This window comes from Ailuropoda melanoleuca, chromosome 19 (assembly GCF_002007445.2).
Source record: "Ailuropoda melanoleuca isolate Jingjing chromosome 19, ASM200744v2, whole genome shotgun sequence".
Lineage (NCBI taxonomy): Eukaryota > Metazoa > Chordata > Mammalia > Carnivora > Ursidae > Ailuropoda > Ailuropoda melanoleuca.
Window position 1 is genome coordinate 29,290,994 of NC_048236.1, and position 21,442 is coordinate 29,312,435.

Below are 21,442 nucleotides of genomic sequence, written 5' to 3' on the forward strand. Positions count from 1 at the left end.
TGATCTTTTCCCACCATAATAGGATCAGAGTTTGTACTGAAAGATTTCAATTTCTCCTCTGGCCAGGCACAATTTCAGTATGGTTGCTTAATAAAATCAATGATACATACCAGTTTGTAATAAACAAAATTTTCAAACAATACAGCTTTTGAATATGTATAAATGGACATGAATATGACAGATATTCCACTGGCTTACAAGAGGAACACAAAAACCAACATTCCCCTTCATGCATTGCCCATTTTAAATTTTAAAATTTCTGGTAGTAATATTTGCTTTTTTTCCTCAAATATGTGGCACTTTTTGTTTGATTTAATTATTTTCTCTAAGAAGCCCTAATTAACTCTATAAGGACCTTACCACCCTCTCTTTGTACGATGCTAGTATCCAGTATCCACATCTAGCATAGCTTCTGTAATCCCTTATTCCACCAAACTGTTCACACGACTGTTTTCCTTACAGACTGTAATCTTTTGAGGACACAGATGGCATCCTATTCATCTGTGTACAACAGCTGTGGGAAAGTAAAGGACATTCTTCCCAAGGAATGTCAAATCTCTGAGCTGTTATCTCCACTGCCACATCAACCATATGTTTACTTTCATAATCAATTCTTTCACATGCCATGGAGGTTTACTTAAAGACCTTTTGAGTATTATTTTTCAGAAAATCATTATGAGACCTTTTGTTCAACCAATTAATGATGTCATTGATCCATGCTACATTTACTTACTGTTTCCCATGTGTCAAGCCCTGTGCTAGGCACTAGATATACAAATATGAAGAAGACACAGCTTGTCCTTAAAGAATTCAAAGACCAATCAAAACACAAAAACTAATAATTACAATGCAATGCAAGTGCTAAAACATAGACAGGAACACAACGATCTAGAAATACCTTCAGTGACTGTTTCCGGCTACTTGAGAAAAGATTCAAAGAGCTTAACAAATTGGCAGATTTTGCCAGATAAAGAAAAAGGAAGCAAATAAGCAAATTTCAGGAAGAATGTATGCAAAGACATGCAATCAAGAAAGGATCAGGCAGATTTTATGAATACGGAGCTGCTTTCTGTTTAGAGCACAGGGTATCTACGTGGAGACGAGAAAGGTTGGGAAGTTAGCCAGAAGACTAGAACAGATCTCAGAGGCAAAGTTATTCTTGAGCAGGGCCATGCTAAGCTTCTCTGTCTCATTCCAATTTTAGTATATGTGCTGCTGAAGTGAGCACTTAGAGGCAATGTTAAGAAATTTATACTTTATCTGTGGCAACATAAACATAGAAGAAATTGTTAAACAAGGCAGAGACCTAATCAGATTTAGCTTTAGGAATGTCATGCTGGTGGCAGGATGAGAACAGGTTTGGAGGTGAGGAAAGTTTGTGGTATAAGGACCAATTAGGGGGCTTTTAAATACTCTAGGGAAAAGATGAGATGAACTTTCAAATGGTAGAGGCATTGCAGGGTGTAAGGATTAATTGTTCGATATTAACGAAATAAACTCAATTGAGCAAAGTAGAAAGAAGAATCTATAGGATGGAGGAGTTAAGCAAGGGTGGGTCCTCATCTATGACACATTGACATGAGAAGAATCTTTATGGGTTTAAATAATGTTTGGGATGCCTGGAAAACAGATAGGCAGACACGTCTAGTAGATAAATGTATCTGGAATTCAAGAGGAAAGTTTAGACTCACTGATTAGAAGCTGTCCACTTGTATCTGGTCATGAAAACCATGAAAGTAGATCAGATCACTCAAAGTTTATACAGACAGTAAAAATGAATGAGAAAGGAGGAGACCTTGAGTCATCCACCAACATATAAATAGTGGTCAGGGGATAGAGGGGAAAAAAGACTGTAAAGAATCCCAGATAGGCTAAACAAAATGATAACTAGAAGCCATCAGAGAACAGGCAATTACTGTCAAAAACTGCAAATCCATCCAGTGAGAAAAAAGCTTAGTTAAATTTCTCAAATAAGAAGAAACTGCCAAGGAGTTTGGAAAAGCCATTCGGGGCAGGGCAGGAGTTAGAGAGTAGATTACCAAGGTTTGAGGGGCAGGCATAGAAGATGTAAACTATTTTTTAATAAGAATGATGCTGAAAGGAAGGAGACATGTAAGTGCGATAGTTTGAGCAAACGGTTAATGTAAGGCTGCTGCTGCTTCTTCTTCTTTTTTTTTTTACAACCTGAAAAGAAAGAGCTAAAAGAACAGGCAAATTGTTGGTAGAAAAAATAGAAAAGATAATGGGATAAAATTTCTGTATCAATGATGGAAACTGAGATACTGGTATATTAATTTCCTACTGATGCTGCAGTTTGGTAGCTTACAACAAAAAAATTACAGTTCTGGAGGTCAGCAATCCAAAATGTGTTTTACGGGGCTAAAAAATCAGGATGTCCATGGGTCTGTGCTCCTTTCTGGAGGCTATAGGGGACAATCCATTTGCTTGCCTTTTCAAGCTTCTAGAGGCTACCCGCATTCCTTGGTTTGTGGCCTCATCCTCCATCTTTAAAGGCAGTACTATGGCATCTTCAAATCTCTCTCTCAATCTCCTTCTCTCTCTCTTTCATATCTCAGCTTCCATTGTCATATATCTTCATATCTCCTCTCATTCTGACCTTGAATTCCCTTTTACAAGGGTCTTGTGAGGAAATTGGGCCAACTCAGATAATCCAGGAGAATTTCCTTATCTCAAGATCTTATACTTAATCACATCTGCAAAGTCTCTTTTGCCACATAAAGGAAAATATTTACAGGGGCCAGAGATTAAGGTGTTGACCTTTTGAGGGAAGGATTATTTTGTTTATCACACTGAGTAAGAGTGGAATGATTAAACTAGGAAGGGACAATCAACTTTTCTTTTTTTTTTTAAGATTTTATTTATTTATTTGACACAGAGAGAGATAGCCAGCGAGAGAGGGAACACAAGCAGGGGGAGTGGGAGAGAAGGAAGCAGGCTCCCAGCAGAGGAGCCTGATGTGGGGCTCGATCCCAGAATGGCAGGATCACGCCCTGGGCCGAAGGCAGACACTTAATGCCTGAGCCACCCAGGCACCCCAACTCTTCTTCTTTTAACAGGAGAGAAGACCAGAGTGTATGATGTCATACGGAAATACAGAAGCAAAGGTGGGAACTAGTCCTGTCTGGTGGCCATATTTTCTTCTTGGCGGCGCTGGGATGGTGAAGTATGCCATTGACAAGAGGGAAAAGTTTTTGGAAAACCCAGTAAATTCGGTTACACTGAACATGACAAGAAATGGTAAGGAGACCATGAAGAAGCATGTGGGAGCTCCAATGGAGCTAAAAAGCATAAGAACTATGTGGACCTTATTGACTCAGCATGGAGATTTGTCCAGCGACACTTTGAAGGTAGGAACAGAATCAAAGAAAATGGATAGTTGGATTCATCAAGTGATGGATGTCTAAAGGGTGGCTATCGTAGGGAAAGTAAGGAGGAATGTAAGCAAGGGTCCTGAGGAATATACATTATCATTGAAGCCACTGATCCTAACATTAGGCTTGGTCAGGTTCACTCTTCCCTGATTTTGAAATTTTGTAAAAATTTATTTAATGTACGAGGGGTGTGTGTGTGTGTGTGTGTATGAAAGACAGAGAGAAACAGAGAGAGAGATTCCTGAGCCTTGGAAATGCAAAATTCTTGGCTATAGCACTGCCAGATCAAAATCCTTATGTACTCAAATTACAAAATCATGTGAGCAACCAAAGTAACTTGGTGGAAGTTGAAACGTAGAAGTAGATTAGGATGATTAATGAATCCATCCTCATTCTTCTAGTATATCATATTAGTATATCATATTAATTTAAATTTTTCTGAAATCTGTTTTTGACAGGCTGATTAATTTTACTGAAAGTTTATTTAACAAAGTTTAAAGTGAATTAGCAAATAAAGAGAGTTTTCCCACTGGCAGAGATAAAAAATATAATTTACTACATAATTATTTGGTAATTATTTTGTCATCAGATATCTTTTATGAGAAATTTAACTCTATCTCCCATGTAATCTGTTCCATTTAGTTTAACTCTGGGTCTCATTATTCTCGTTTTATCAGTTACAATTCATTAAAATATTATGCCAATTTCATTAGCAGGTCAAAACCTGTCAGTCAACATTCTAGAAAGCCACAATCATTTCATTACTGAATATTTTGCTTCTAAATTTCCCTAACTACGAGTATACTGGCAAGCTTTTCATCAAATATGAAATGTTTTCATTATAATTTGTTTTTTTCCTTAAAGTATTATATTATGTTTTGTTTATTTAAATACCCTACTATTCTCCTGTTGTTCTTTTCTTGGCCTCATTTACACAGACAACCAAGTGGATCTAATGAATTTTGAATATTTTAAACCACTTAGAAAATCAGGTACGTGTTAAAGTCACATAAAGAACTTTGCAAAAATACAGATAGGGATGAGATCAGTAAATGTTTTGGAAGAAAAGGAATGCCATACTCAGTGCCCTGGATTAAGATGACTTTTGTAGCAGTTGGCAGTGGGGATAGATCAGAGGCACAGGCTCGAGAAAGGAGCACATTCCCATAGCCAGTGTGCTAAGAAATATAGTCCTGAGCCAAGATTATGGCCATAAATATGGCAAGATTATTAGAAATGGAAGAGAAATATGTAAAATCGGCTTAAAAGAACCTGCCCTAACCATCTCACAGAGTTGTTCTAGAAACAATGTGAAATTTCAGAGGGAAAATTTAGAAAAGTCAGAATTTTTTATATGTCTAAGTCTTCACATTATTCATTCTACAGAATGAATCTGAAGTCTCTGTGCTTCACTTGAAAGATTTTGTGAGAGAAGTTCATGCCTGCTGCCACAAACTTTTGCAGTCAGTACTCACAACCTGCTTTTGTAATGGGCTGCAAAAGTAGATGTTTATTAGTTACTTCCTTAAACAACGTTATCTGCGTATTGTCTTGTAAAATGAAAGCTGTTTGAGAAAGATATTTGTGTTGTTTAAATATTTACATATATAAAATTCAATATTATGCTCTGAGCCATTGTCTCTTTTGGAATAAAATTCCATCCCAGTACTCATAAATTTTGATAAATGAGAAAAGTAGCGTTTCTCCTTTTTTCTGCCATTCTATCTGGATGAGTTAATAATAAAGTTAATAAAATTTAAAAATGCAGCACAATAAAAAAAGTACTCATATTTAAATGTGACATAGATTTTTACTATTAAAGAATAAAGAAATGAAAATACAACAAAATTAGTAGTATTTAATATTCATTTTAGTTTTTCATCAAGTTTTCATGCCATGGAATTCTCCATCTTGTCCCTTGTTAGTGCTTGCATCTGAGAGTAATTTACTGACTATGACTTTAGGAGTTTGAAACTGAATGAGGGATAGTTAAAAACCAAGGCATTAAATTTTTTGAACCATTAGTCAACAAATAATTAGTCATATTGGCAAACAACTGCATTTGCAAGGTATAACTGCTGAAATAAGCATGCTTCAGAAAATGTCAGCTGTAGGGCAATCATTGTTACTATAGCAAGCAAGAAAAATAAACCTTATCACAATGAAATGCTTATTTCCAAGAAAAAAAGATACCTTTTATATGTCTGTATATAAATATCTGATAACGCAATTTCTTCACATTTTTTCCATCAAAACCAAATAAACCACTTTAAACGATCACTCAAATTTAGGTTATAGCTCAGCAAGAAGGTGCCACTGCAACATTAATGTACAAAATAAAGTATTTCCTCACCTGTGCATATATTAATCTTTTCAAATTTTGATAAATTATCATAATAAAACAGTATGGCTCATTTTAAGTTAATGTATATTAAAAAAGACAAACTAGATAAATTCAGAAAGTTTTCACATCTCAAATTTCTTATTTTACTAAGGGATCACTATTGGTTTCCTTTGATAAGCCTCTCCATTAGTGCATTTAAAATATAATTAAAAAATAAATAAATACAATAAACAAAATTTTGACTAATATTTTCAGAAGCATCTATTCTAAAATGAGTTTACTTGTATCCTATATATTGTGTGTGTACATTTTAAAATGTGGAAATGACGAACATGTTTCACTAAAACATTTTTTGCTGATTTTTCCCAGTCTATTTTCATTAAGATTGGTATATTGCCAAGATGCCTCTTACCTCAACATATTTCAAAATGGATATCATAAACAATATTAATAATCCTGGTGGATTATTACATCTGCTTACACTTTTGAGATTATCTCATCACTTTAAACTGAGGTAAACCTGTGTAATATAAACCTCACACTTAAAAATTGAGATTCAATCATAAATGTCTTCATTTTCCTGATTTTCATTCTGCTGAGTTTACTACCTAATTCACAAATAGCATTACATTAAATATTTAACATAACTTCTATAAAATACTTCAGCCTAAAGTAAAGAAACCAATTTACAATTCCAACTTCATCCTAGACTGGATATTTGTGAATCTGAATTATTTTTAAAACTTTTTTCTTAAATCCTGATTGGTTTCATTGTAGATACCAAGGGAACAGAAGTTAAATTCCTTATATTTCTACTTTCCTCATTCTCTCTCTTTAGGTACAGCTCTCTCTCTCGAGATAGACCTAGAAATGATACAGAGATGAGATAATAATAGAGTTTTCTTTCTATTCCCATAGGTAATTATATTCTGACCCCAGAGAAACAGGAGAGTTTTCAGAGTAATTCTGAGTTTTTCCAAACTTCTTTTCAACTCTGAAGAGAATTACCAATAACAAGCTCACCAACTATAGTAGCCAACTTAATTTACCTGATCTTCAATTATCAACTTGACAAATGGTATTTTCAATAGATTTAATTGTATAATTATGGTACCTTTCTTTTTTCACTTACAAGTCAATGCATTCAGTGAACATTTGCATTTTTCTTTCCAAGATATTTAGTTACTCTAAAGGGGGGGGGGAATGCTTATTAGTGTATGAATTCCCTTTGAACTTTTAATTGCCTTTCCCATTACTCTTCTTAGTTATAGCTCCAAGTATGAAATTATCTACTCATCAATATATTAGGCAAAATTCAACCTAACTGGTACATTGAGAATGATTTACTATCTATTGGATTAAATAACTGAAACTTTTTGAGTACAAATAATTTATTCTCTTGCTACAAACAGAAACAAAACACACTCTCCATTATAAACATAATGGAAAGAATGTGATTTTAGAGCTAGTTAGACTTTGGGCAGTGACTTTGGGCAGTTTGCCTGATTTTTTTGAACATCAGTTTTTTCATTTTTAAAATGGGGATAAAATGCGTACCTCATAGGACTAGATCAAAATATACCCAGTGTCTGACACATAATCATACCCAATAAATGAGAGCAAAGAAGGAGGAGGGAAAAGAAATGATTATTATGATGTAGCCATTGCTATCTGAAGCCAAGCAATCCCATTCCCTCCCCTCAACTCTTCTTCTTTCATTCCCCATCACTAAAATTACCTACTTTCCTCAAGGTTGGCCCTTCCCTACATAATCGTAGAATTTCTAAAAACTAGTGGAGTCTCTGTATTAGTACACTCTTGACTTAGCCTGATGCGTTGTTAAGAATTTGGTAGATTCTAAGAAGTCCAACTATGTTATTTAGAGATGTAGTCTACATTAATAGAACCAAGCTGGCTTCACCTCCTTCCTCTCCACACCTGATTTAGGCCAGGTATTTGGGGTGCAATGACAAAAAAAGACTGGCCATGTGAACAAGTCTAGTTCCCTAGAAAAGGTCAAGATTCTGTGTGCATTATAATGTTTTATTTTCTCCGGTTTCTCCCTAGACTCAGAGAAGTGGAAAGTCTTTGTTTTCAGCAAGGAGTAAATTCCCTCTACAGAAGTATTTTGGTTGCCACACTTTAGACGGATATTAATCACTTTTACATGTTTTGACTACAGATATTTGCCTGAATAGACTCAGGTAGGTACAAACTCAGCTTTACAAGGTCCGTTCTTTTCCATGCTTGTGGCCACCATGCAGGCCTACATTCTTCTCAAAAATATTATGGCCTAAGTCAGATTCATCAATAAACGGTGAATGAGATGCAGAGGTATGTGCAAGAAGATTATAGAGCAGGGCTCTTGAGACTAATACCTTTGAGAAGAATTCAGGAAGCCACAGTGAGCAGAGGGAGAGGTTAAATCACAATGAATTTGCAGTAAGGGACTCAGCTGAATTCACAGGGAGATTGGCGGTGGACTAGCCTTTTGGAGTCAAATTCAGGCAGAGGCCTAGCCTTTTATCCTGCATTACTGGTTCCTTCTTTGGGAGAGGCTGCTCCTTGTTGCTGAGGGCAATTGCTGGGGAGGCACGCAGCTGTGAACAGCTAGTAGCAAGCACACATGGCAACAACTGATGATCACAAGCCTTGCTATTCTATAGCATTAAGGATAGCAGAGAGAATACTGACCATCTAACAGCAGTAAGAAAGCTGAGAATGGTGGATCTTAGTCAGTTGAAGACCTAGGGAATAAATCAGGCCAGAAGTGCCTGAAAAACTGCAGGCACTCTAGATTTCAGAAACCAATAAACCTAAAGGTCATAGTAAGTACCACATCCTGGTACTTATGTAGCTATCCTTATTTACCAACAGCTGTTTCTGCATCAGTGTTTCCCAGTGGACTCCTCCTGCACATCAGTCCCCCAGGATGCTCATGAAATGAAGTTCTAGGTCAAATGGGATTGGGAAACTCACCATACCGAAATCCCCCTAAAGACTGCCATGTTTCTTAGGATATTAAAGTCTCAAGTCAGTCTGTCTACTTTTTTTTTTACCTTGTCATTTTTCACATTCATACAATTATACCATCCTTTTTCATGCAACCTTTATTATCATTCTAAAGAAATCATGTCCTGGAGAAATGAAGCTGGGTCATCCTTCCCCATGTAATGTTAAAATGTCTTATGGGAAAAAAAATAAATACTTCAATTAATCAACAGGCTGCTTTGCCAGGACAGAATTCAAATATACTCTTGTGGATATCTTTTACTGAAATTCCACTGAGAAATTTAGGCAAAAAAGCAATTGCAACTTTAATGTCAACAAAATAGTTTTTCTGTCAGTGAGTCACATGTGTCTACAAACTTTTTTTCTTACATATTTAAAATAATCAATTAAAACACTATTCACTTTTTCATATACACCAACATTTGAATTTTCAGAATGTCTATGTGTGTATCACTATAGGAAAAACCACTATAGGAAAAGCAAAGGGCCTTTCTGAGTTGAGGCGGGATGCAGCCATAATAAACTGACAAACCCTTTCCATATAACATGATACAGGCAGAGAAAATGTGTCACATGGAAGAAGGAGGGCTTTGCAGTGACATGAAAAAGGGATCCAATTCCAGCTTCATTCCCTAGCTGAGTAACCTTACCCAACTGCTCCCCTCCTTTGACTTCAGGTTTTACATATGTAATATGAAGATGACCTCATCTATCTTGAAAGTTATGTTGGAGATTAAATGAAATAACATTTGCATACGGAAATAAACTCAATAGTACTGTTGCTTAACAAACAGAACTGTTTCTTACCTACCCCCTTGTCTCATTCCTTCTAGATGATCCAGAGGAAATGAGGGATAAATTTTCCAATAATTATTTTCTTCAAAATCTCCCCTTTTTTCAAATTTTTAAAACTCATGATCTTATTGATAATACAGGCAAGAATCAGAAAGAACATTGAAAGGGAAAATATCAGGAAAGCTTGAATTGGAAACATAATAATGGGAAGCTTAAAGACTAGAAAAGACAAAAGCATGAAGATTTCCCTTATTCAAGGTTGTCCCTTACCTTCTATCTCTTGAAGGTTTTTGTAAAAGGAGAAAGTCCTTTAACCTTTTATAATTTTTGACATTTTTCCTAATACAATTTGGACATTTTAATCATAGCAAACTATATCTACCTGGCAATTAACAATAAATCCATTGTAGAGTTTGAGTGTCTGTTCACTGACAGCATGAGTGCTCATAATATAAAATGCAAATTAAAAGTTAAAAGTCACTACTCTTCACTTATCTCATTGGCAAAAATCAGAAAGTTTGGGGCGCCTGGGTGGCACAGCGGTTAAGCGTCTGCCTTCGGCTCAGGGCGTGATCCTGGCGTTGCGGGATCGAGCCCCACATCAGGCTCCTCTGCTATGAGCCTGCTTCTTCCTCTCCCACTCCCCCTGCTTGTGTTCCCTCTCTCGCTGGCTGTCTCTATCTCTGTCGAATAAATGAATAAAATCTTTAAAAAAAAAAATCAGAAAGTTTGATGACATGCTGTGTTTGCAAAGGTTGATGTAAACCAAAATTGGTACAACATAGGGAAGACAACTTGGTAACAGCTGACAAAATTTGAAATGCATCCTTTTTGACTCAGCAATCCATTTCTAGCAATTTATTCTGTAAATATGCTCTTGTGTACAAAACGAAGCATGTTCCAATGTACGGCACTGTTGGTTATAGCAAAAAACTAAAAATAGCCTAAATTTCTATCATTTAAGAACTATTTAAATAGTTTAATATATCTCTAAGATAGAGTAATATTTATAATTAACCTGATCATGAGGGAGACTTCTTTTCCACTTGGATTATCTACCTATTCAAAATGTTTCAACCTACAAAATCCTTACCTACCCCCTTGTGGGGTGGTAGAGAGCCTCTGGAAATATAGGCTAAGTTATCCTGAAGAGATTCATCCAGCCACCTTCAGCTTTGAAATACCCTGCAAAATATTTTAAAGAGAAAAGAAAACTTCCAATTAAACAATGTGAACTGAAACTAAAACGGGAGCATGTCCTTAATTCCTTCAAATACTGCTGTTTAATACAAAGAAAATGTTTTAGTTTAGTTGCATGATAATTACAACGAGCTCTTCTAATATTTTCCAGAGATGCTATGTGGATGATTATTTCATATATCTATCATATTTGGGTCACCCTAAGCTCAACATATACATTAACTATTGAACTCTTCAAGTTACAAGTCTATATTCAATCAATCCATTTACTTTGTGATGACTTACATTCAAAGCAAAATAAGAAGGGATAAGCACTCATAAAGTCAGTATAATTCACTTTTCAGTGACATAGTCTTCTTTCAAGGCAAGTTCTGAAATCTACAGAGAGAAATAATACTATCAATTTTTATGCTCCATTATGTTAGTTCAAGTTTTTTTCTTTAAAAGGTAAACTTCAAACTCAGAGAACTTAGTAAGTAATTAGTTTGTCAATATTAAGGATGTGTTCCCATAATTAAATTTCTAGGAGGTAGAAGAAATTTAATTTTTACTTATTATGTAAGAACATTTTAACACTACTCTCATAGGAAGATGGCTTTTCCCCCTTGGCTCTATGTTACCATAGAGGTATCTCTTCTCACCATTACAGTTAATTTAAAAAAAAAAAGAAAAGAAAAAGAAAGGGGATAGGATAACTGGAAAAGACTTTTAAATATAATTCAAGGCAAGGAAAGAGACAGAATATAACTTTTAATGTTTGATGTGCTTAGCTTGGAAACCCTTCAGAGTGAGAGACATTTGATTTTTTTTTTACACTATCTGGAATTGACCAAAATGGGAAGTAAAGCAAGCTGCCACCTGGAATCTGCACTACCTCTGGGTCTTCATTCCCTACAACTTTCTCTGAACCCATGCTACATAAAGCATGTTCAATGGATGAACAGCATTGCCATTACCTGGAGCTTGTTAGAAAAGAAGAATCTCAGGCCCTACCCCAAACTTCTTAATCAAAATCTGCACTTTAAACAAAATTTCCAGGTGATTTGTATGGACATTAAAGAATGAGAAGTAATACTCTAGATCTGAAAGTCCTCTCCCCGCCCCCACTCAGCAAACATTAACTGTGACAGAGGTTTGAAGAATTCTTAGGACAAAGAGGAAAACATCCTATAGTCTCCCAGCCCATAGCCTCTCCCTTCCATTCGAACTGACATGCCATTACCAAAATGGTCTTCTCAAAATACTGTTTGTGATATGCTCCTCATAACGACTATAATAACAAACTCATTTGCAGTATTTTTTTCAACTTCCAAGTACTTTCGGGTAAGTTAAGTTAGTTCTCATAACAATACTGTAAAATATGTTGCATTAGTTCCAGGTGAAATGCATTCTCAAAAATGTGCCTAAAATGAATCATGAAGTAAGCAATGCAGTCAGGCCTCACTGTTTTAATTGCTAATATTAAATATCACACTTTCTCCCTCATTTCATGCTGGACCATTCCCCTGCCCCAACATTCAATAATTCCCAATTGCATATTAAAGAAAATTCAACCTGTTGACCCAGTCTGGTCTCACTGACCTCTCCTACCAACTATGTCAAAACCAACTCTTTAAGTTGGCCTCACAACACAGATGTAGTCACCTAGCCCTCCTCATTCACACAATGTCCCTTTCTAAGAAATCATCACCATCCCAATTTTTTGAAATGCAGTTAATGATCATTATTATACAAGAAGGAATATAAATCATAAAGTGTTCTAAGTTACTCACCATAAACATTTTCAGGTCTTCAACATTTAGGAAATCTGGATATGCATTAAGAAAATGAAAAATAGCACCTAAATAGTTCCTTTGGAACAAGAAAAGACTCAGGTCCTCCTTTGAAGGTAAACTTCAAATTCAGAGAACTTAATAGGTAATTAGTTTGTCAATATTAATAAGTAATTAGTTTATATTAAGACTAAGTTGTCTTAGTCTCTTCCAGCTGCTATAACAAAATACCACAGACTGAGTGGTTCCTAAACAACAGAATTTTATTTCTCACACCACTGGAGGCTGGAAGTCCAAGAACAGAGTGTCAAAATGGTTGAGTAAGGGCCTTCTTCAGGGTCACAGACTTCTCGTCGTATCCTCACACAGTGAAAGGGGTTAGGGAGCTCTGTAGAGTCTCATTTGTAAGGACATTAATCTCATTCATGAGGGCTCTGCCTTCATGACCTAATCAACTCCCAAAGACTCCCCACCTCTTAATGCCATCACCTTTGGAGGTTAGGATTTCAACATTTTGGGGGGACACAAACATTCAGACCATAGAAAATACCAAATAAATTATCCATTATTTGAAAGAGGCATTTACCATTCTCTGTGATCATGACTGTTGTCTGCTACTTATAAGCCAAGTGTAAAAATTACAGAATTAACAGATCTTCTTGTTGGATAGACCCCTTTATTATGATATAGTGTCCTTCTTTATCTCTTATTACAGTCTTTGGTTTAAAACCTAGTTTGTCTGATATAAGGATGACTACTCCAGCTTTTTTTTAATGTCTATTAGTATGATACATGGTTCTCCACTTCCTCACTTTCAATTTGGAGGTGTCTTTGGGTCTAAAATGAATCTCTTGTAAGCAGTATATTGATGGGTCTTCTTTTTCATCCATTCTGATACCCTATGTCTTTTGATTGGGGCATTAAGTCCATTTACATTCAGAAAAATTATTGAAAGATATTAATTTGGTGCCATTGTATTACCTGTTAAGTTGCTGTTCCTGCAGATTGTCTCTTCCTTTTCTGGTTTTTCTTACTTTTGGGCTCTCTCTCTGCTCAAAGAATCACCTTTAATATTTCTTGCAGGGCTAGTTTAGTGTTCACAAATTCCTCTTACACTGTTGGTGGGAATGCAAACTGGTGAAGCCACTCTGGAAAACAGTATGGAGGGTCCTCAAAAAGTTAAAAATAGAACTACCCTACGATGCAGCAATTTCACTACTAGGTATTTACCCAAAGGATACAAAAATACTAATTTGAAGGGATACATGCACCGAATGTTACAGCAGCATTATCAGCAATAGCTAAATTATGGAAAGAGCACAAATGTCCATCGACTGATGAATGGACAAAAAAGATGTGGTATATATATGATGGAGTATTACTCAGCCATTAAAAAGAACAAAATCTTGCCATTTGCAACACCATGGAGCTAGAGAGTACTATGCTAAGTAAAATTAGTCAGTCAGAGGAAGACAAATACAGATGAACATAGGGGAAGGGACAAAATATAAAATGAAATCAGAGAGGGAGACAAAACATAAGAGATTCTTGACTCTAGAAAACAAACTGAAGGTTGCTGGAAGAGAGGTGAGAGGGGGCTGGGGTAATTGGGTGATGGGCATTAAGGAGGGCACTTGATATAGTGAGCATTGGGTGTTATATGCAACTGATGAATCACTAAATTCTACCCCGAAACCAATAATATACTATATGTTAAGTAAATTGAATTGAATTTTTTAAAAAAATGATGGACACACATTTATATTGTATATAAATAGAAAAGAAAAGAAAATTCAAAATTACTAAAATAGTAAAAAATTAGATAAAAAGCATTTCTCTAGCTATGACAGTAATAGAGTCTGGATTACCTTACCTCTCCATCATAAACAACTACACAACTGGATACACTATATGAAACAAATGACTTTAGACAAAGGGCAGCATAAAACAGTGTTCCATGAATAAGAGGGGAAAACAGGTATACCCTATAACCATCCCACCTTTCTTCCTTGAGGCACAGTCTAGACTCGAGTGGAAGGAAGAGAAACTGAAGAGAGCATAGTCTCACTGAGTTGAGGAGACAGAAAACATTTTTAAAAAATAATGGCTAAAAAGTTTTGAGTTTTGATGAAAACTACATTCATAGATTCAAGAATCTCAATGAATCCCAGGCAGAAAGACACAAAGAAAATCACACTGAAACATATAATTATCAAATTGATGAAAACCAGTGAAGCAGCTAAAGAAAAGAATCATTATATATAGAAATATAAAGTTAAGAAAGGCTAGGAGGAGCTAAGATGACAGTGTTGTAGGATTCTAGGTTCACCTCATCCCTCGAACACAACTAGATAACTATCAAATCATTCCGTATACCCCAGAAATCAGCCTGAAGACTAAAAGAACAAACTCCACAACTAAAGAGAGAGAAGAAGTCACATCAAAGAAGGTAGGAAGTGTAAAGATGTGGTTTGGGAGAGAAAGGATCATGGGTGCTGCAGAGGAGAGGAAGCTGTGGTCAAGGAAAAGTCCAAAGAGAGAGGTGCACACAGGGGAATGTAAAAGGGGAACACTTCCGCAAAGCCAATGGCTGGGAAAATGAAAGGGACTGCAACTAGTGGGGCTTAAAGACTGGAGTTTTACAGGCAGTGGTTGTGGCTGAGATAGAGCCCTGAGGGCACTACCCTACTCCTGGAGAGAAGGCAGACAAACAACTTGGGGGCAGATAGTGTGGAAATACTGATCTGAAGAACACCTGAGGTACACAGGGAAGAGACTGTACACTCTTCTTGGAGCATGTCCTTGAGAGGTAGCATTCACATAGGCACCTCTCTAGAGACAAAGGAGCCAACAGCCACCATTTCGCTCCCCAGGATAAATGCAGAGCCACCCACAGGAAACAGCTCAGCTCCAACACTGGCTGCCTAACCTACTTACACCAAGTCCCACACCCCTGCACTTTGGCACAACTGCCCTTCTAGGTCAAATCTACTTCAGTCCCAGCATGGTGAGACCCTCCCCCAGAAGACTAGTGCAGGTCCCTGCTCCCACCACATCCCTAAAGCCTGTAGTTCTAACTCAGCAGGCTTGGCTGGGTTAGAGACCAGGGGGCACTGTATTGCTCCTGGAAAGAAGGTAGGCAAGCAATCCAGGGGCAGTGTGGAAACACCAATCTGAAAAATTCCTGGGACACAGAATGGGGAGACTATTTGCTCTTCTTGGAGTGCTTCCCTTAAAGCAGAAAGCACAGAGATCCCTCCCTGGGACAAAGGAGCTGGCTGGTGCAATTTCCCTCTCTGCCTTGCCCCCCAGCATAAAAAAGGAGCCACCTGTGATAAACAGCACAGCGTGAACGCTAGCTGCCTAACCTGCTTACACCAAGTCTAACACCACTGTGATCTAGTGGGACCAGCTTTTTTGGTCAAGTTTGTCTCAGTCCCAGCATGATGGGCACTTTCCCAGAAGACCAGGAGAAACCCCTGCCCACATCATGACCCCCAACCAGAGAGTTCTGCAGGGCCTCAGCTATACTGCAGTAGAATCAGGTCTCATTTAACAAGCAGACCAGAGCACACCTAGCTAAAATTTGCCACATTCTGGTCAAGGATCAAACATTGCCCACTGCAGGCAAGGAGAGCTTCTGCAGTTGACTGGCCTGAAGAATAGAGCAGCCAGAACACAACAGCATGCATCAAAAACTAGGGATGTACTGTATGGTGACTGACATAATATAATAAAAAAAAATATTATTGAAAAAAAAAAAAAAGAACACAACAACAGAGTGCATGCAGCACACACCAGCCACACTATCTGAAGTGCCAGGCCCTGGAGACTATATGAAAGAATCATTACTCTCAGAAGCAGGAAACATAACAGTTTTTTTTAACACACAGAAGAAAAAAAAGGCAGACAAAGTGCCAAGATGGAGGAATTCACCCCAAATGAAAGAATGACATAAGGTCACAGCCAGAGATAGCAAAACAGATATAAGTAACAAGTCTGATGGTGAATTTAAAGCAACAATCATAAGGATACTCAGCAGACTTGAGAAAAGAATAGAAGACTTCAGGGAGGCTCATACTGCAGATAAAAGAGTGAAAAAACAGTCAGAAATGAAAAACAAAATAACAAATTTGAAACAGATGTGATGCAGTGAACACAAGGACGGAAGAATCAGAGGAAAAAATAAGTGATATAAAAGATTAACGGAAAATAATGAAACTGAACAAAAGAGTGAAAGAAGAGTTATGGAACACAATAGACTTAGCTAACTCAGTGATGTCTTCAAACATAATAACATTCATATTATAGGAGTTGCAGAAGAAAAAAAGAGAGAAAAGGAGGCAGAAAATTTATTTGAGGAGATAATAGCTAAAAACTTCCCTAATCTGGGGAAGGAAACAGACATCCAGATCCAGGAGACACAGAGAACTTCCATCAAAATCAACAAAGCAGGCCAACACGAAGATATATTGTAATTAAATTTGCAAAATACAGTGATAAAGAAAAAAAAACTTAAACAAGACAAAAGAAGTCCCTAACTTACAAGGGAAGACCCATAAGGCTAGCTGCAGATCTCTCTACAGAAACTTGGCAAGTCGGAAGAGAATGGCATGAAATATTCAAAGTGATGAATGGGAAAAAATCTGCAGCCAAGAATACTCTACCCAGCAAAGCTATCACTCAGAATAGGAGAGATTAAGTTTCCCAGGGAAATAAAAAATAAAGGAGTTCATGACCACTAAACCAGCCCTTCAAGAAATATTAAAGGGGACTCTTGAAGTGGAAAGGAAAGACCAAAAGTGACAAAAACAAGAAAGGAATGGAGAAAATCTTCAGAAACAATAACAAAACAAGCAATAAAATGGCACTAAATACATATCTACATATCTATCAATAAGTACTCTGAGTGTAAATGGACTAAATCCTCCAATCAAAAAATACAGGGTATCAGAAGGGATAAAAAACAAGACCCCATCTATATGCTGCCTACAAGAGACTCATTTTAGACCTAAAGACACCTGCAGATTGAAAGTGAAGGGATGGAGAAATATTTATTATGCAAATGGGTCAAAAAAAGCCGGAGTAGCAATACTTATAACAGACAAACTAGATTTTAAGCCAAAGACTGTGACAAGAGAAGGACACTTCTTGTATGTTCCATAATTCTTCTTTCTCTCTTTCTCCCTCATCATAAGGGGGATTATTCAACAAGAAGATCTAACAATTATAAATATTTATGCACCCAACATGGGAACATATATATATATGTATAAATTAGTAACAAATATAAAGGAACTCATGGATAATAATACAATAATATTAGGGGACTTTAACACCCCACTTACACCAATGGATAGATCATCCGAACAGAAAATCAACAAGGAAACAATGGCTTTGAAAGACATACTGGACTAGATGGGATATGTATACAGGCCTACCTCAAGAAGCAAGAAAAATCTCAAATAAACAACCTAAACTTACACCTAGGAAAAGAACAACAAATGAAGCCTAAAGCCAGTAGAAGAAAGGAAATAATAAAGATTAGAGCAGAAATAAATCATATAGAAACTAAAAAAAACAATAGAACAGATCAATGAAACCAGGAGCTGGTTCTTTGAAAACATTAATAAAATTGATAAAGCCCAAGCCAGACTTATCAAAAAGAAAAGATAAAGGACCCAAATAAATAAAATCACAAATGAGGGAGAAGAAATAACAACCAACACCACAGAAATACAATAATTACGAGAATATTATGAAAACCTATATGCCAACAAATTGGACAACCCCGAAAAAATGGATAAATCTCTAGAAACATACAAACTACCAAAACTGAAACAGGGAGAAATAGAAAACTTGAACAGACCTACAACAAGCACAGAAATTGATAAGAATCATACAATACTTTCACTGATGCAGAAAAAGCATTTGACAAAGTACAAATTCCATTCATGATAAAAACCCTCAACGAAGTAGGGTTAGATGGAACATACCTCAACATAGTAAAGGCCATAAACAAAAAACTCAGAGTTAATATCATCCTCAAAAAACTACGAGTTTTTCCTTTATGGTTAGGAATAAGACAGGGATGTCTACTCTCACCACTGTTATTTAATTTAGTACTGGAAGTCCTAGCCACAGCAAACAGACAACACAAAGAAATAAAAGGCATCCAAACTGGTAAGGAAGAAGTCAATCTTTCACTATTTGCAGATGACATGATACTCTATATAGAAAACCCAAAAGACTCTATCAAAAAATTCCTAGAACTGATACACTAATTCAGTAAAGTTGCAGGATACAAAATAAACATGCAGAAATCTTATGCATTTTTATAGACCAATAATGAAGCAGCAGAAAAAGAAATCAAGGAATTGATCCAATTTACAATTGTGCCAAAAATAATAAGACACCTAAGAATAAACCTAACTAAAGAGGTAATATATCTGTACTCTGATCTAATGATCAAGACAGTATGGTACGGGCATCAAAACAGACACTTACATCAATGGAATAGAATAGAGAACCTAGAAATGGACCCACAACTATATGGTCAACTAATCTTCAACAAAGCAGGAAAGAATATCTAATGGGGGGGGGGAACAAAACAGTCTCTTCAACAAATGGTGTTGGGAAATCTGGATAGCCACCTGCAGAAGAATGAAATTGGACCACTTTCTTACATCATACACAAACATAAACTCAAAATGGATGAAAGACCTAAATGTGAGACACGAAACCATAAAACCGTCTCCTAGAGGAGAACACAGGCAGCAACCTCTTTGACCTATGCCATAGCAACTTCTTACTAGACACATCATTGTAGGAAGGGAAACAAAAGCAAAAATGAACTATTGGGACTTCATCAAGATAAAAAGCTTCTGAACAGTGAAGGAAACAATCAATAAAACTAAAGGCAATTTACAGAATGGGAGAAGATAACTGCAAAAGACATATCTGATAAAGAGTTAGTATCCAAAATCTATAAAAAAACTTATCAAACTCAACACCCAAAAAACAAATAATCTAATTTAAAAATGGGCAGAAGACATGAATAGACATTTTTCCAAAGAAGACATACAGATGGATAACAGACACTAAGAAGACGATCAACAGCAATGATATCAGGGAAATGCAAATCAAAACTACGATGAAGTATTACTTCACACCGGTCAGAATGGCTAAAATTAACAACACAGGAAATAACAGATGTTGGTGAGGATGCAGATAAAGGGGAAACCTTTTACACTGGTGGGAATGCAGACTAGTGTAGTCACTCTGGAGAACAGTATAGGGGTTCCATAGAGAGTTGAAATTAGAACTACCCTATGATCCAGCAATTGCGCTACTAGGTATTTACCAAAAGGATACAAAAATACTAATTTGAACAGGTACATGCACCTGATATTTACAGTGGCATTATCAACAATAGCTAAATTATGGAAAGAGCCCAAATGTCCATCAACTGATGAATGGATAAAGATGTGGTATACATCTTTACAATATAATATACAATGGAATATTATTTGCTTTCTATAAAAAATGAAATCTTGCCATTTGCAACAACATGGAGGGAGTTAGAGAAAATTATGCTAAGTGAAGTAAGTCAGGAAAAGATAAATACCATATGATTTCATTCATATGTGGAATTTAAGACATGAATCAAATGATGATGGGGGGAGGGGAGAGAGAGGAAAACCAAGAAACAGACTCATAACTATGGAGAACAAACTGATGGTTACTAGAGGGGAGATGGGTGGGCAGACGGGTTTAGTAGGTGATGGGGATTGAGGAGGGCATTTGTGGGGAAGAGCACCGGCTATTGTATGTAAGTCCTGAATCACTAAATTCTACACCTGAAACTAATATTACACTTTAACTAACTGGAATTTAAATGAAAACTTGGGAAAAATTTAAAAATTAAAAAAATTTTTTTTAGTAAGTTAGAAATTGCAGAAGACTTCCCATGAGAAAATATGTAAGATGGACCACAGTGAAACAACACTTTTGGGCTGTTCATAGCTATAACTGCCTGTTAAGAAAAAAAGAGTTCAAATCCCTCTGTAGAGGGATTTGGTTACTTCCTTTCTTTCCCTCCCTCCGTCCCTCCCTCTCTCTCTCTCCTTTCTTTCTTTCTTCTTTCTTTCTTTCTTTCTTTCTTTCTTTCTTTCTTTCTTTCTTTCTTTCTTTCTTTCTCTTCTTTCTTTTTATCCTTCCTTCCTTCCTTCCTTCCTTCCTTCCTTCCTTCCTTCCCTCACTTTCCCCCTCCACTCGCCTCCCCTCCCCTTCTCCCTTTTTCTTTCTTCTCCAGGAGTTTACAATCTCCTGCTCCTACCTCTGTCTGTCTGTGGTACTGCAGGTTCTCTGTAGCTGCCTCAAGCTGTCTTGCTCTCTTTTGTTCTCTGTAGGCTGAAGATTTCTAGAGTATGCCATATCCCACCAGTACTCCATGTCAGGCAGACAGAAACCAGTTCCTTAGGAAGCCCTCACAAAGCTAGAATGTGTGATGCATGCATCACACTGTTCCCTTTCCCCCTAAAGAAGAGACCACCAAACCATATCGTCTTTTGTCTGCTATCACATGGTTCTCTGGAGTAGTGCAGAGTACCCAGGTATCTTTTGTTCTCATCGGCTCCTCTAAGCATCTAGGTCATGTCAGGTTCCGAAAGCATTCCAAGATAGGTGAGGCAGAAATCAGTCCCTCAGTCAGCTCCCCAAAAAGTTGGAATACTGGATACATGATCGAACTCTTTCCCTCCCCAGGGAGAAGCAATGAGTTGGGGTTTTTCTCCAGCTTGTTCCATGCCAAGTTGGGAAGGGCTACCACAAGTATGTATGTGCTGATACAAACCTTTGCTTTTGTTTTCAGTGACCCTCAATTTGCCCTTTCCTGTCAGCACTTAGATTTAGGCAAGATAAAAATC

General features: G+C 36.8%; 1 long non-coding RNA gene and 1 other non-coding gene across 2 annotated transcripts in view; both read right to left on the reverse strand.

Annotated features, from left to right (window-relative positions):
• LOC105241779 overlaps positions 1-13,607 on the reverse strand; it is a 52,939-nt gene extending 39,332 nt beyond the window's left edge. Inside the window, exon 1 of the long non-coding RNA XR_004622024.1 lies at positions 13,497-13,607. This is a non-coding gene — a long non-coding RNA (uncharacterized LOC105241779). The remainder of the gene's footprint in view (positions 1-13,496) is intronic.
• On the reverse strand, positions 1,124-1,228 carry LOC117797199. The gene has a single exon (XR_004622117.1). It is a non-coding gene; the product is annotated as a U6 spliceosomal RNA (small nuclear RNA).
• Positions 13,608-21,442: the final 7,835 nt, after the last annotated feature.